This window comes from Balaenoptera borealis (assembly GCF_965194805.1).
Source record: "Balaenoptera borealis genome assembly, chromosome: 4".
In the NCBI taxonomy this organism is placed as follows: Eukaryota; Metazoa; Chordata; class Mammalia; order Artiodactyla; family Balaenopteridae; genus Balaenoptera; species Balaenoptera borealis.
Window position 1 is genome coordinate 32271975 of NC_138861.1, and position 13824 is coordinate 32285798.

Below are 13824 nucleotides of genomic sequence, written 5' to 3' on the forward strand. Positions count from 1 at the left end.
CTCACCTCTTCCCTGCCAATATTCTTCCCACCACTGTCCTCCTTTATGCCTCAGCCTCCTTCCTGACTCTGCTCTCTAAAATCTCTCCTGAATAATAGTCAAAGCTGCTTCTGCGTCTGTTTTTGGCATCCCAATTAGCCCTCATTGTAAGGTGGTAATAAGCTTCCTGGAGAAGTGGCACAATTGTCGTGTGCTTTTATTTGGTACCTCTTCCTACCACCGTTCGGAAAATGTAACAATACCCCCCTCGTGCCCCGCTGAAAGCAGTCTGGGTTTGAAAAGCTTTCAGAAGGCCATCTGCCATCCCCTCAGCCAAGCAGCAGATCAGACACGACGCCCTGCATTAGTTAGCACTCCAAGTAGAAGGTATCAAGGGCCTGTATTCCTTTTCATCTCACCCTCCATTATAATACGGGCTAAAGAAGGAAACATACTCGTGGCTACCCAGCTGGGAGACACACTGAGTCATAGCAGGAGTCTTGTCCGAGAAAAGGGAGCAGGCTTTTCTTTTCTGATGGTGAATGGAGCCAGTGTTTGCAGCCAGCACCACGCTCCAGCGTCCCCTGCACTGCTGGTAATGGCTTGACCGCGTTACCCTGGACCTCATGGGAGGATACGGTGCTGATGACTCCTGGAGTGGAGGCATCCTTCAATAAGTACACAAGGATGAGGCGAGGGTTGATCGCATGTGCTGGTCAGGAACAGTGAAGCGCTCCCTGCGTCACCTCAGTTTACACCCTCCAGTGAATTTGGCCATGAATATTAATTTAAAAGATCATTCAGACATACTTAGAGATGCCAAAAGAGATCACCTCTAGAATGGTACAAGTGTTTTTGTTTTTAGTGGCTTGAACAGGGTGTTCATTGCACCAGCAATGGCAGAAAGTTTCAGCAAATCTTAATTGGCATTTGGGATCCATATAAGTACACATAATGACATTGGCCGAGTGAAATATCTCTTCCTGTAAGCTGAAGATGATATGGACAGTGGCATTAGGAATACCTCCCCTGGCCCAGCAAAATGCCTTTGAGACTTAGCAGAAGAGATTCAATAAGAAAAAGGAGATTAACTCTGCTTCTCAGTAGCTTCTGAGAGTGCTATGACTCTGGGGTCACTAATGTATCGCTAGAAATTGTAAGTGCTCTTTCTGCGAAAAAAAATCTTCCATCAGAAGGTATCCACTTAACTGAAATAAAACAATCTAGCATAATGCAAAAACTAGTTTTAATAAACAAGCTTAAGAAACAGAATGTTAGGGCAGCATCTAAATATTTTCAGTAATCTAGATTGTTCTCTAATTTTCTCATCAAAACATAAGTATTAATATTTTGACTCTTCCTTTAAAAGACAAAACCATCCATCAATCACCTTGTATCAGCAATGTGTTTTTTCTTTATTAGATTAACAACAACAAAAAAGGGAGTAAGAATGTTTTATGTTAAATTTATATGAAAGCCTTCATAATTGTGCTAATTTTTTTTTCCTAGAGAAAAATCCAGAGGAGGTTCAAAAGATCAAGGGTGAACTTGATTTACCTGAGCTCATGAGCTAATGAGATGCTGACCTTCCCCACGTCTTTTTCCTGTCAAGAAGGGAGCCAGAGGGCTATTTTCCATCATGGGGACCTTCATTTCAAAAAGGCCCCAATTGGGTTGGATCCACTTTGGACACATTTCCCCTCACAGGCCTCCAGCCTGCCTGACTTGTTCCGAATTTGAGGGTCAGAGCCTGGTTTCCTTAGAGACTCTTGGGTTTCCCCTGAGAGACCCTTTGAAGGTTCTCTCTGAGCCTTCAAAGAGAATCTGGAGCGTATAGAGAAGGAGGATGATGCTAAAAGAGCAGGGCAGACTGGAGGAACCAGCTTCAGCTGTGCTCCTCAACCCTAGGAATAATTTTTAAGTGATTCAAAAGCTCTCAGTGAGGGCTTCCCTGGTGGCGCAGTGGTTGAGAGTCTGCCTGCCAATGCAGGGGACGCGGGTTCGAGCCCTGGTCTGGGAAGATCCCACATGCCGCAGAGAGGCTGGGCCCGTGAGCCACAATTACTGAGCCTGCGCGTCTGGAGCCTGTGCTCCGCAACAAGAGAGGCCGCGACAGTGAGAGGCCCGCGCACCGCGATGAAGAGTGGACCCCGCTTGCCACAACTAGAGAAAGCCCTTGCACAGAAATGAAGACCCAACACAGCCATAAATAAATAAATAAATAGATAAAAATTAAAAAAAAAAAAAAAGCTCTCAGTGACCCTACAGGAAACAATATGTACTCCAATCACAGAATCAGAGTTGTTGTAAAAGCTGTTTCAGAAAGACATGTTTTGCTTTCACGGATAGGCTTTAACCTTCATTTTCAATCCTTGAATTTGACATTGGAAATGGAAGGGACTCAGTGGCAGCCCCCATGAATGGTCCAGGAGAATAGCTTGCCAGCTTTTTTTTACATCTTTATTGGAGTAAAACTGCTTTACAACGTTGTGTTAGTTTCTGCTGCACAACCAAGTGAATCAGCTATATGTACACATATAGCCCCATATCCCCTCACTCTTGAGCCTCCTCCCACCCCTCTAGGTCATCACAAAGCACCGAGCTGATCTCCCTGTGCTATGCAGTATCTTCCCACCAGCTATCTATTTTACATTTGGTAGTGTATATATGTCAATACTACTCTCTCACTTCGTCCCAACTTCCTCTTCCCCCACTGTGTCCTCAAGTCCGTTCTCTACGTCTGCATCTTTATTCCTGCCCTGCCACTAGGTTCATCAATACCATTTTTTTAGATTCCATATATATGTGTTAGCATACAGTATTTGTTTTTCTCTTTCTGACTTACTTCACTCTGTATGACAGACTCTAGGTCCATCCACCTCATTACAAATAACTCAATTCATTCCTTTTTATGGCTGAGTAATATTCCATTGTATGTATGTGCCACATCTTCTTTATCCATTCATCTGTCGATGGACACTTAGGTTGCTTCCATGTCCTGGCTATTGTAAATAGCACTGCAGTGAACATTGTGGTACATGACTCTTTTTGAATTATGGTTTTCTCAGGGTATATGCCCAGTACTGGGATTGCTTGGTCGTATGGTAGTTTTCTTTTTAGTTTTTTAAGGAACCTCCATATTGTTCTCCATAGTGGCTGTATCAATTTACATTCCCACCAACGGTGCAAGAGGGTTCCCTTTTCTCCACACTCTCTCCAGCATTTATTGTTTGTAGATTTTTTGATGATGGCCATTCTGACTGGTGTGAGGTGATACCTCATTGTAGTTTTGATTTGCATTTCTCTAATGATTAGTGATGTTGAGCATCTTTTCATGTGTTTGTTCCTTGCCAACTTTATGTTAGAGCGACCTGGGTCTTCCCTCCACCAGCCTCCCTGGGATGCACACAGCCAACAGTCACCTCTTTTCAGCCCTTACTGGCTTTCTTCCCCATTTAATCATTGCTCCCTTGTTTCTCCACACACACGTTTCATTGTCAGCTTAATGACTTTGGCTCAGACTACTTGGCTGTGCATATGCTTGGTTCTCTCCTCGCTGGTAGCATGACACTAGTAAAAGTGGAAAAAGCTTGCATTTGAAAATACATGCGTCCTTTCTTATCCCTCCTGAGAATCTTCACTACCTATTCCAAGCAGACAAAAGACAACTATTATTCCTTCATCTATGTGAATATTTTGCTTTCATTTGCATTCTTGGTGGAAAGGTTAGTGGGTTTTTCTAAGGTCATGATAACTATTTAGAAAGCTTTGTTTATAAAAGTATTTAGAAGATTTTTTTTCAACACTTTCTTATCCTTTTTAATTTTAGAATTTTAAATGGCTTGAGCTTCTTTGTGCTATGACAGTGTTCCTCAATGTACAGTGGATTCCTGTCCCTTCTGCTTTAAAATAGTGTAAAAACAGAATTTCTGTAAATACAACCTAGTTGAGAATGGACTTGAGGACATGGGGAGGGGGAAGGGTAAGCTGGGACGAAGTGAGAGAGTGGCATGGACATATATACACTACCAAATGTAAAATAGATAGCTAGTGGAAAGCAGCCGCATAGCACAGGGAGATCAGCTGGGTGCTTTGTGACCACCTAGAGGGGTGGGATAGGGAGGGTGGGAGGGAGATGCAAGAGGGAGGAGATATGGGGATATATGTATATGTATAGCTGATTCACTTTGTCATAAAGCAGAAACTAACACACCATTGTAAAGCAGTTATACTCCAATAAAGATGTTAAAAAAAACCCAAAAAACATAGTTGATATATAATTTGAGCAAGTCACAGTTGGCAATGATGGTTGGCCCCTAAACACTAAAATTTTCAGCCAGTGCCTCTCTGTGAAATACTCAGTGATCATCAAACACACAATTGCTCAGGGAGAGCCTATGTTTCAAGGAATTTCTCAAAGAATAGTACTTGTAGAATATTTCCTGCTAACACAAACAGTAACTCCTTTATTGGTCCATTTTGTAAGTTGGGACATTATCCGTTTTCCATAGTATGCAATCATTTGACTGTAAAAGGAATTAGGCAAATTCACAGCTAACTGGTCATTTTTAAAAAGCAAACTGTATGTTTAATATTTCTGTCATGTTCCAATGATTACATTTTTAAGGGGTTCTTTTTTTTCAACTTTTTGTTTTGGGGTGTGGTAGACAGATAATCTAAAGCAGACATTGGAGAAAGATGATTAGTCAGCTGTCACTCTAATTTTCCTATAGGTTCTCAATTCTGGAGACAATTAGGAAAATCAGTTGGTTTCTTTAGAAATCCTGGTGAACTCTTTGGATATTTGATACCATCTAAAAAATAACCCACATTCATCACAAATAAAACTAAGAGAGTCACAAAATTAAGTATTTGGAGTAAGCCCACATTCTGTTAACTAGTCATGTATCTCTTAGATGAATTTTAATAACATTTATTGATAACTTAATACGTCCCAGGTGCTGTGCTCAGAACTTCACATTCATTATCTCATTTAATCCTCACAAATAGCATGTGACAGACATTATTATTCCTGTTTTTGAGATTGAAGACTGGGGCTCAGAAAGGTTTAGGAACTTGTATGAAGCAGAGCTGGGATAGCAGCCCAGGTCTGAGTGACTTCAAAGCCTTCATCAAATGACAGTGCATCAGGACAGCAATTACCAGATTGCATAACTGCATTATACTGACAAGGTGGAAGCAATAAGGTGCCCACTTTGCAGGCATTGAACAATGAAATATGGTCCCTTAGTTATGTTATGAGGTCACTGTTTCAGAAATGTAATCATAGATTCAGAGGGCAAGAAGATCCCCAGAGGCTCTCTAACAATATTGGAGTACGCTCAGACAAGAAAGGTAGAATATAAAATTGTACCTATGCTGTGATTACAACCATGTAAAAGTAATTTATGTATATGGACTAGGATGGGATGAGAACTTGGGAAAATGTATTTACTAATGTGTAGGGATTATGTTATCACATTTTCATGTTCTATTTATACAATAATTTTTTTCTTAAAGATAAGATTAACAGAGGTTTTTCTGATATATAAAAGAAAGATATTAATCCTAACATGAGTGCTGATTTTGAGAAGCATGTGAAAATACCAGTGCTAGGATTAAGGACATCTATCAAAACATCACTACTGCCTTTTGCATTTTTAGTGATGCATGCAAAAAGTTGTATTAGAAAAATAAAATGTAGAAAGTGGTAGATTTGGCTATAGGACACACCAGGCACAGAGGGTGGGGAGCAGGGGAGATAAGACATTAAATTGTAAATGCCACCCTTCAGCATAGTCGTATCTTATTTGTTTAAGTTTTATTTTTATTTTGAAACAATCTCAAGTGCCAAAAACTTGCAAGCACGTGAAGAAGGATCTTTTTTTCCTGAATTCTTTGAGAGTAAGTTGCCAACTCAATGCCCCATCACCCCTGGACACTTTAGTGCGCATTTCCTACAAACAAGGACTATCTGCTTCATAATCATGATACAACCAACAAAGTCAGGAAACTGACATTCATACATTACTGTCTCCTCATCTTCAAAGTGCATGTAAGTCTCACCAGTTGTCTTGATAATATCCGTGACAGCAAAAGCATCCAGCTAGAATCATACATTGCATTTAGTTGTCATGTCGATTTAGCCTCTTTCAATCTGGAACAATTTCTCAATCTTTACTTTTGTAACCTTGATACTTTTAAAGATTATAGAGCAGTTAGTTTATAAAAGGGTCCTCAATATTTATACACTTGGCAAGAATATCGGAAGTGATGCTGTGTTCTTCTCATTGCACCCTATCAGGTGGTACATAATTTCTATTTATCCCTTTACTAGTGAGGTTCACTTTGCCCCCTTGGTTATGGTGGTGACTTACTCCTTTTTCTTTTAATAATAAGCAAGTATTTGGGGGGTGGGAGATATTTTGAAACTATGTAAATATTCCATTTCACATCAGACTATTATGTATGCATGTATGTAAATCAGAATAGACTCATGGTTTCCTAATTTATTGAGTAGGTTAAAAATCCTGAGCGTGCCCTTAAAGAAGGAGAAGAGGAAGAGCTACCTACTCTCTTGAAATCTTTTATATGTAGTATTTTAATCAAGCGTATATGGATTCTCTTCCTACTGCCTTGAGTTATTAAAATTCTCACTTACACTCACTTGATTTCTTCTTCTCTTATAAATTAGTCTCCAAAAGAGAGACAGGGAAGAATGACCAACAAGGAAAAGCTGCACATTCTTTTGTCCATTCATCCACTCAACAAATATTTAATGAGAGACTACTATGTACCAGGCTCTCAGTTCAGGCTGTCACTTCAGTGTGTCTGGTTTGAGCCTCAAGCGATGCTTCCCCTGCAATGAATGGCCACCACGTGGACGGTGGGTGTAGACAGCACGTGTTCCTATTACCATGTGTCTGGGCTCCCCAAAGTTGTTAACCTTAATTCCTCTCAGAAGATGGGATGTTTATAAGCCAAACACTGGTATTTCCACATGGACCTCAAATTCAGGATTCATGTTAGGGTTATGATCTTAACTTCCACATACCAGATGGGCCATGTTGACAAAATGGTCAAGATACAGAGCAGAGCTGTCTTTGTCATTTCACTAGACTACTTACTGTAACTCTTCCTTCTACGTTTGTTTTAAGGAAAACACCATCACATTCGGTCTCATTTTCAACATTCTAATAGAGGTCGATTCATCGTAGCATCTTTAATTTGTTGTACCTCATGCCTTCTCTTTTTTCTCACATCTTCCTTATTCCCTCCACAAATTTTAAAATCCACTCTGTTCTTTGTATTTACCTTGACTTTTCTCCCTCTCAACTGACATCTCTGGTCTTGTTTCTCCCTTCCCTGCCTTGTTCTACCTCCCTCTTTTCCACCTTCCCTCCTTCCCATCTATGCTGTCCTCACATCTATGCTGTCCAAGGTCCTCTTCCTATTTCCTTCTTCCTAATCTCATGGCCTGACCTTTGCACTTTTTGCTCCTCTGGTCCAGGAGATGAAACAATACTTCACTAGTCTGAATTGAATGATTTTGGGGAAAAGTTTTAGTTTTATAATTTTAGTACATGGAGAGGAAGTCTTTAGCTCAGAGAAATTTAGGTTTAAGCACATATAATTTGCACATTACAATTACTGCTGCTAAGTCTATTAACTATTCACACGTAAATATTGCTTCACAGGCTAGTTATTTCCCTTATTATTCATTTATGGAGGATGCCTTTTCCTTAGGCAACAGTGAGTAATAATTAAGTTTCCAAGCTCTGCAGCTGAAGTCCCTGAAATCAAGTCCTGGCTCAGCAAACTGTGGTAACACTGGGCAAGTTATTTAACCTCTCTAAGCTTTAGTTTCCTCTTCCATAGCATGGGGATACCAAGTACCTACCTTCTAAACATTTTGTAAGAATTAAATAAAATAGTTCTTGTAAAACTGTGGGGCATCTGGTAAATGGGGAATAAATGTTACATATATTATAAATATAGTAAAAATACTTGTGATGTACAAGGGAAAATTCTCTACAACTAATACCCTTGACTAAACAAATGATTTTTGAAGTTTGTAAAATTGTCACTGCTAATATGCAAAAACTAAGCTCAAAATATGAACTTTGGGTTGTAGTTAGCTAAAATCCACCACAGTTCTTTATTGTTCCACCTGAAATAGCAATTCATTTTCTTTTTCTGTCACCACCTCAGTCCTAATAATCCCTTCCCAAAAATTCCATAAGCTTTATGTATTTAAAGATATAAAAGGTGAAGGACTTATGGTTAGGAGGCTTTAGAAATCTTTTTCCATCAGCTTGGTGGCTGACCTAAAGGGGTTTACAGGTGTTCTGGTCAACACATAGGACTCTTCCAGTGAAATGTCACCATGAGGTAAGCCCTTCCCAACCTCAGTGGATTACAAGGCAGGGAAACCACATCAAACCCAAGTGGTGAGAGAAGCACTTAGTGCTTCAGGAAAGACCTATAGAGTCTGGGAGATTCTGGGCTCTCTACACAGAGGTATAGTGTCACCAACCTACAAAGTCTAGGTCCTGGAGTCACCATTTTAAGAAGGCAAAGTTACTGATGGAAGGGGAAAATCTTTCCAAGAAAATTCTTTGTAAGGAAAACATACAGAAAAACCAAGGCAAAACAAACAAAACAACTAACAGTTCAAGCTACTGAGTTCAAGAAGAATTAAATTCAGTGGATTTGGCCATCAAATGGGCTGCAGCTCAGAGCTAGGAATTTGCTCAAAGTTAGAACTTTGGAACCAGGACTTCCTTAGTCAAAGTTATACAGTTTGAGGTTGTTTTTTGAGGGAAGGACAAGGGTGAATAGGCTAAATAATACAGTTTTCAAAAGTAAGTCTTCTGCTAAACAATGATAGCCTTTCTCAACCAGGATTCCTCAAAAGAACCTTGGAACGTGGAAAAGGATCTGAGTGACTACTTTCTCAATTCTCCCAGGGATGACACATAAGAAGTACCTTTCTAGATGCAAGGGGAGAATTGATTTTATTTCATGCAATGAATACCTTAGGTGGGCTTAGTTCTCTCTCAGAACCTTGGGTGAAAAAGGGCTGGAGTCTGATAGGGTAACCCACCCAGGTGGCAGAGTTGCAACATGGTACTATCATTTTCCTAGAACTCGAGACTAAAAATCATGGTCATCTTGGACCCTTCCTTCACTTTTATCTTCCATAGTTGATTAATCTGTTAACACATCCTGCTTCTACTTTCTTTAAAATGTTTATGGTAATATGCCTTCGTCTCCTTTTTCACTGCCTCTACCACTCACGACTGAATTTTATAACAGTCATAGAGTCGTATAAGCTAGCCTCTAGGAATATCAGTTTTCTCATGTGCAAAGTAATGATAATCATAGTACCTACCTTATAGGATTATGGTAAGGACTGAATGAATTATTTTATGTTCAGTGCTCAGTACAGCACCTTACAGATAGTTAGAACTCAGTAATGTTAGCTATTACTGTTGTTATTATATACTCCTCCTCCTGTAGTTTCTTCCTACCGATTCACTCTGGATACTTAGCTCTCCATATATCTTTCTAGAAAACATGTCACTCACCACCTTGGGAATCCATTGGATCAAATTCCTGCTTGGCTTTCCATGTCCTCCTCAGCTGATTCATTCATTCACTCTTTCATTTATTAATTTTTTCCAACTTACTTCCTACTACTTCCAAACACATATCATTCAGCCATTCATTCACTATGTTTATATTGCATCCCCATTATGGGCCAGGTATTAGAGATACAGAAAGAAATTAAGGGAGAAGCACTGCCAACTCTCATAATAATTGCAGTTGGGAAAATGTCAAGTCTACTAGTCAGAAGGTCCCTCCATCATGTCCCTACCCCCAGATGTGTTCCTAATCCAGCCCCACTCTCTCTCTTCTCTGCAAAGTTCTGTCATACTTAGCACCACCCTGCTTTACAGTTGTTCTAGCTAATGTGGGTTCGATATGTCTTACCAACTAGATTATAAATTCTTTGAGAGATTTCTGTATTCTCTTAAGTGAGCAACACATTAGGAGTTCCAATGATACTTTTTGACTGAGACTGACTCATTGATTTTTATAGGGTGCAGAACACATATATCCTCTTCTGGGTCCATAGTTTCAAAATGTAAATATCTTTAAAATGTATAGTTTAGTGGAAGAAGGAGAACTTATATTTCTATCAGTTAGAATATGTATTCACTTGGGCTGAGAGCTCTTTGATTTATTATAGCTGATGTTTTTGACTATTAATAGAAGATTAACTAGTACCTGAGAGGTGCATATTATTTTGTATTTTTCATTATTATGTATAGAATCAGAGAAATTTCCTAAATAAATTCTTTGTTTTGATTATTCTTGCTGTATAACATACCCCAAAACTTAGTGTTGTAAGGCAACAATCATTTTGTTTGCTCACTGTCCTGTGGCTCAGAGATTCAGGGGGTTTAGCTGGGCAGTTTTCCCTTGAGAATCCCTGATGCCGTTGCACTGAGATGTCAGCTGGGCTGCAGTCATCTGAAGTTTGAAAAGAGCCTTAGACTTATTAGACTTTTAGTTCCACCCCTGAAGTGATACTTCAGGCAAGTCGTTTTATTTCTCTGGGTCTCATTTTCCACACATAATGAAATAAAACCAACAAATCCTTTCGAGAGCTCTTTCAGCTCAAAAGTTGATTCTATGAAATGAGAAAATAATGTTTGGATATGAACAGCTACAAGTAAGTCATTGTGCATGACTAAGGTCATTCTACAAGTAGAAAATGTTACTACATGAATGGAAAACACAGGATTGATATAAGAAAAATCTTTTGTGGTGAATTATCAATAGAAACTGATCTTGAATCAATTTTGCCACTAGAGGTCACTAGCGTACCATCTCAAAGAGAATATATGCCATCAAGTCACTAGCCGTTCCCTCTTTCTGGCCCCTAAATGTTGTTCATGGTGTCTTTTAGTGTATTCTGAGTATCTCCTGACAGCTGTCAGAGACGTAAGTTATGATGAGGTGACATCAGTTGTCACTCTAGGTGATGGTTCATGTGTGCCTCATGTTCTGTAAGTGTGAAGAACCACCACTTGGACCATAAGGAAAATGACTTCTTTGGCTTTGCTGCCCTCTCACTGGGATGTGTTAAGGGGCAGTGAGATAATTTAATAGAAAGTCATGTGGGCTCTGAAGTGAAAAGACACTGTGGAAATACTGTGTCATCCTCTAACGCAGCACAGACATGTCTGCTTTTCATGAGACAGAAAAAGGAAGGACCCAAAGCAGAAAATTCATTCATTCACTCATTCAACCAGTATTTACAGACACATATGTAGACACTGTACTGGCAATTGGGCTGCATTCATGAAGATCAGCTGGTTCTTCTTCAAGGGATTTAAGGAATCGGGTATAGGAGGGTTTCTATTCCGATATTCTTAGTACTCACAGACCACCAAGCACTCTAATTCCCATGTCTGCAGGTGGTCACTTGCAGCATGGCAAAACCAGTGGCTTTTTTAAGCTGATGATACTCTTCTGAGGTGACATTAAGAGTAGACTATACACCTTTGACATCAAATCCAAAACTAAACCACAGAGATACGTACCAGAAAATGTTAAAATGCTGAGTTGGGTTGTGGCCAATGATGCTTATTAGAAAATATACTAAAACGTATTTTGACATAAAACTTTTTTAAGTGGGAGAAACAATGCTCTAAGTGAAATTAATGCCCTGAAACATAAAGATCTATAGAGATCACCTCTGAAGAAACTTCTGTGAGAAGGATGGACTCCAGGATGCCTCTGAAGGGCATATCAATTTTCTCCCCAAATGAAAATTACATCCTATTTACTTATAACTAGCTTCATGTTGTGCATAAAGGAAACCTACTTCAAACTCCAGAACTCACAATTCTACCATCAAGGATGAGTAGCAAGGAGTCCTGGGCTCTTTCCATAACTTGAGGAGTTATTTCTTCTACAGTTTTAAGGGGACTTGAACTGTTTAAATTAGTTGTCATCAGCGTTTAGACCAGACACAGAGGCCATATCTGAGCAGGATGGGCAAAGCCCCCACTCCTTAGCAGCAAGGTGTTCTCTCTCGTTTTCTGCCCTCATTAGCAAAGAAGAAGAAAGGGAGCCTGGCCGGATCTCTGCTTCAAGTTGGGGAAGGCTTGATCTGCTTTTGCTGTGATGAGTGTTACTAATTATCCTGGCAATTATTAATTTTAACCGTTTGTTTTCAAAGAAACTACAGACAGGTTTGTCCTTCCTTCTGATTGTTGCAAAGTCTGCTGAAATGGTGAAAATAGTGTAGGGGGAATGTTACAAAATATGACTTGATTTATTTAAAAATTTATTTACTATGATTATGCCATTGACTTCTATCAATACTAATGTTTCTTCAATGCCACCTAGTATAGTTTTCATCCTTTTTGACTGACAGGCATCCCACCAACACTTTATGAGACACTTTGTCCTATTTCCCTTGAGATAATTGTATAAGGAAGGAGGAAGGAAAATAGGAATTTGTCACAAACTAAAGAGGTTAGAGGTTTGGGAGAGGGGCAGTCGGCCAGGGGCCCTGAGCGTCACTGCATGTTCTTGCTGGTTTGCCAAGAGCACAAGGACCTGCCCGGCCTTTATTCAGGCCGTTTCTGAGGGTGTGTTTGCAGAGAGCAACTCTAAGGGATGAAGTAATGCCTTCCCCTGGTTGAAGAGCGAGCATGCTTCCACTTGCCGTAAAAGCAATAGCTTCCCTGAGCTCAGCGTCCCTCCCTGTACAATAACCCTCTGCGTGTGCAGGCATCTATGGGGGCTTGGGAGAAATGGGAAACAGAAGCAAACCAGCACGAAGCTCACGCTGCTGTGAGCTGTGAGGAACAGAGGCCTTGGACTCTGACGCAGGCATCCAATGTCCTCTCCCTGCATTCACGAACTCATAGCAGGCTAACTTGTAAGCTTGCGAGTTGTGTAAAATCCCAGATCCTGACACAGCCTGACAGAGGAACTCTCCCAAGTTGATTATTTAGTGTAAACAGTTACCAGGGAAACAGAAAACTATGAGGATTACGTTTGTGTATCGAAAGTAAGAAAATCCATCCGCAGCCGAGCATTTTAGAGACTTGCTAGCAACTCATGTGCATTCTTTTTGTGAAATGTTATTTTCTTGCAACCCTGACTCCTAGGCCCTTCAAAGAATCACTTTGTCTTATTAAAACAGAATCCAAAAAAAAAAAACCAAAAGAAAACCAGAATCCCCTTTATGCTCCAAGAGCCCAATGATTAGTCTTGATTTTAAAGCAGATTATTTTATAAAAATTTAGTGGAACAGGTACTCAGCTGAAATGATTGATAGTGGTAGATTCATGTGTACAGAATCACAGAAACCCCAAATCATAAAAGCTAAAATGGAGCGGCTCAAAGATAACTTAACTCAGGAAAGCTCTCAGATCTTATGGCAGGTACGGTGCTAAGGGCTGGACTGTCAGACACAACCAAAGCATCAAAGGTTGACTCTTAAATATGGGGAACCAACTGCTGTAACTCACTGGTAGTGTTACTTGATAAATTCCTCAGTTAATTTATACAATATTAGAGAAGCAGAATTAACTTTATCCCAATCCCTCATTTGAGGAAACAGGGGTCTATGGTAAAGTGATTCATCCACCATAACCTTACTGTCAATTTCAAATATCTGAATATGCTATGGCATCTAGCTCTAAGGAACTCTAAAGTAAACTTTTAAACTAGTAAATATATGAAGAATTGAATGAACACATACAGGTTGAGTCAGAACTGGAACCCAGGTTTCCTCTTCTTCAAACCAATGTTTAC

The 13824-nt window shown here is 39.8% G+C and overlaps 2 protein-coding genes across 4 annotated transcripts in view; one reads left to right on the top strand and one right to left on the bottom strand.

Annotated features, from left to right (window-relative positions):
- The window catches only part of MAML3 (mastermind like transcriptional coactivator 3), a 614427-nt gene that overhangs the window by 595230 nt on the left and 5373 nt on the right, over positions 1–13824 (bottom strand). The window lies entirely within an intron of this gene.
- Positions 1–13824, top strand: part of SCOC (short coiled-coil protein) — a 55162-nt gene that overhangs the window by 16269 nt on the left and 25069 nt on the right. The window lies entirely within an intron of this gene.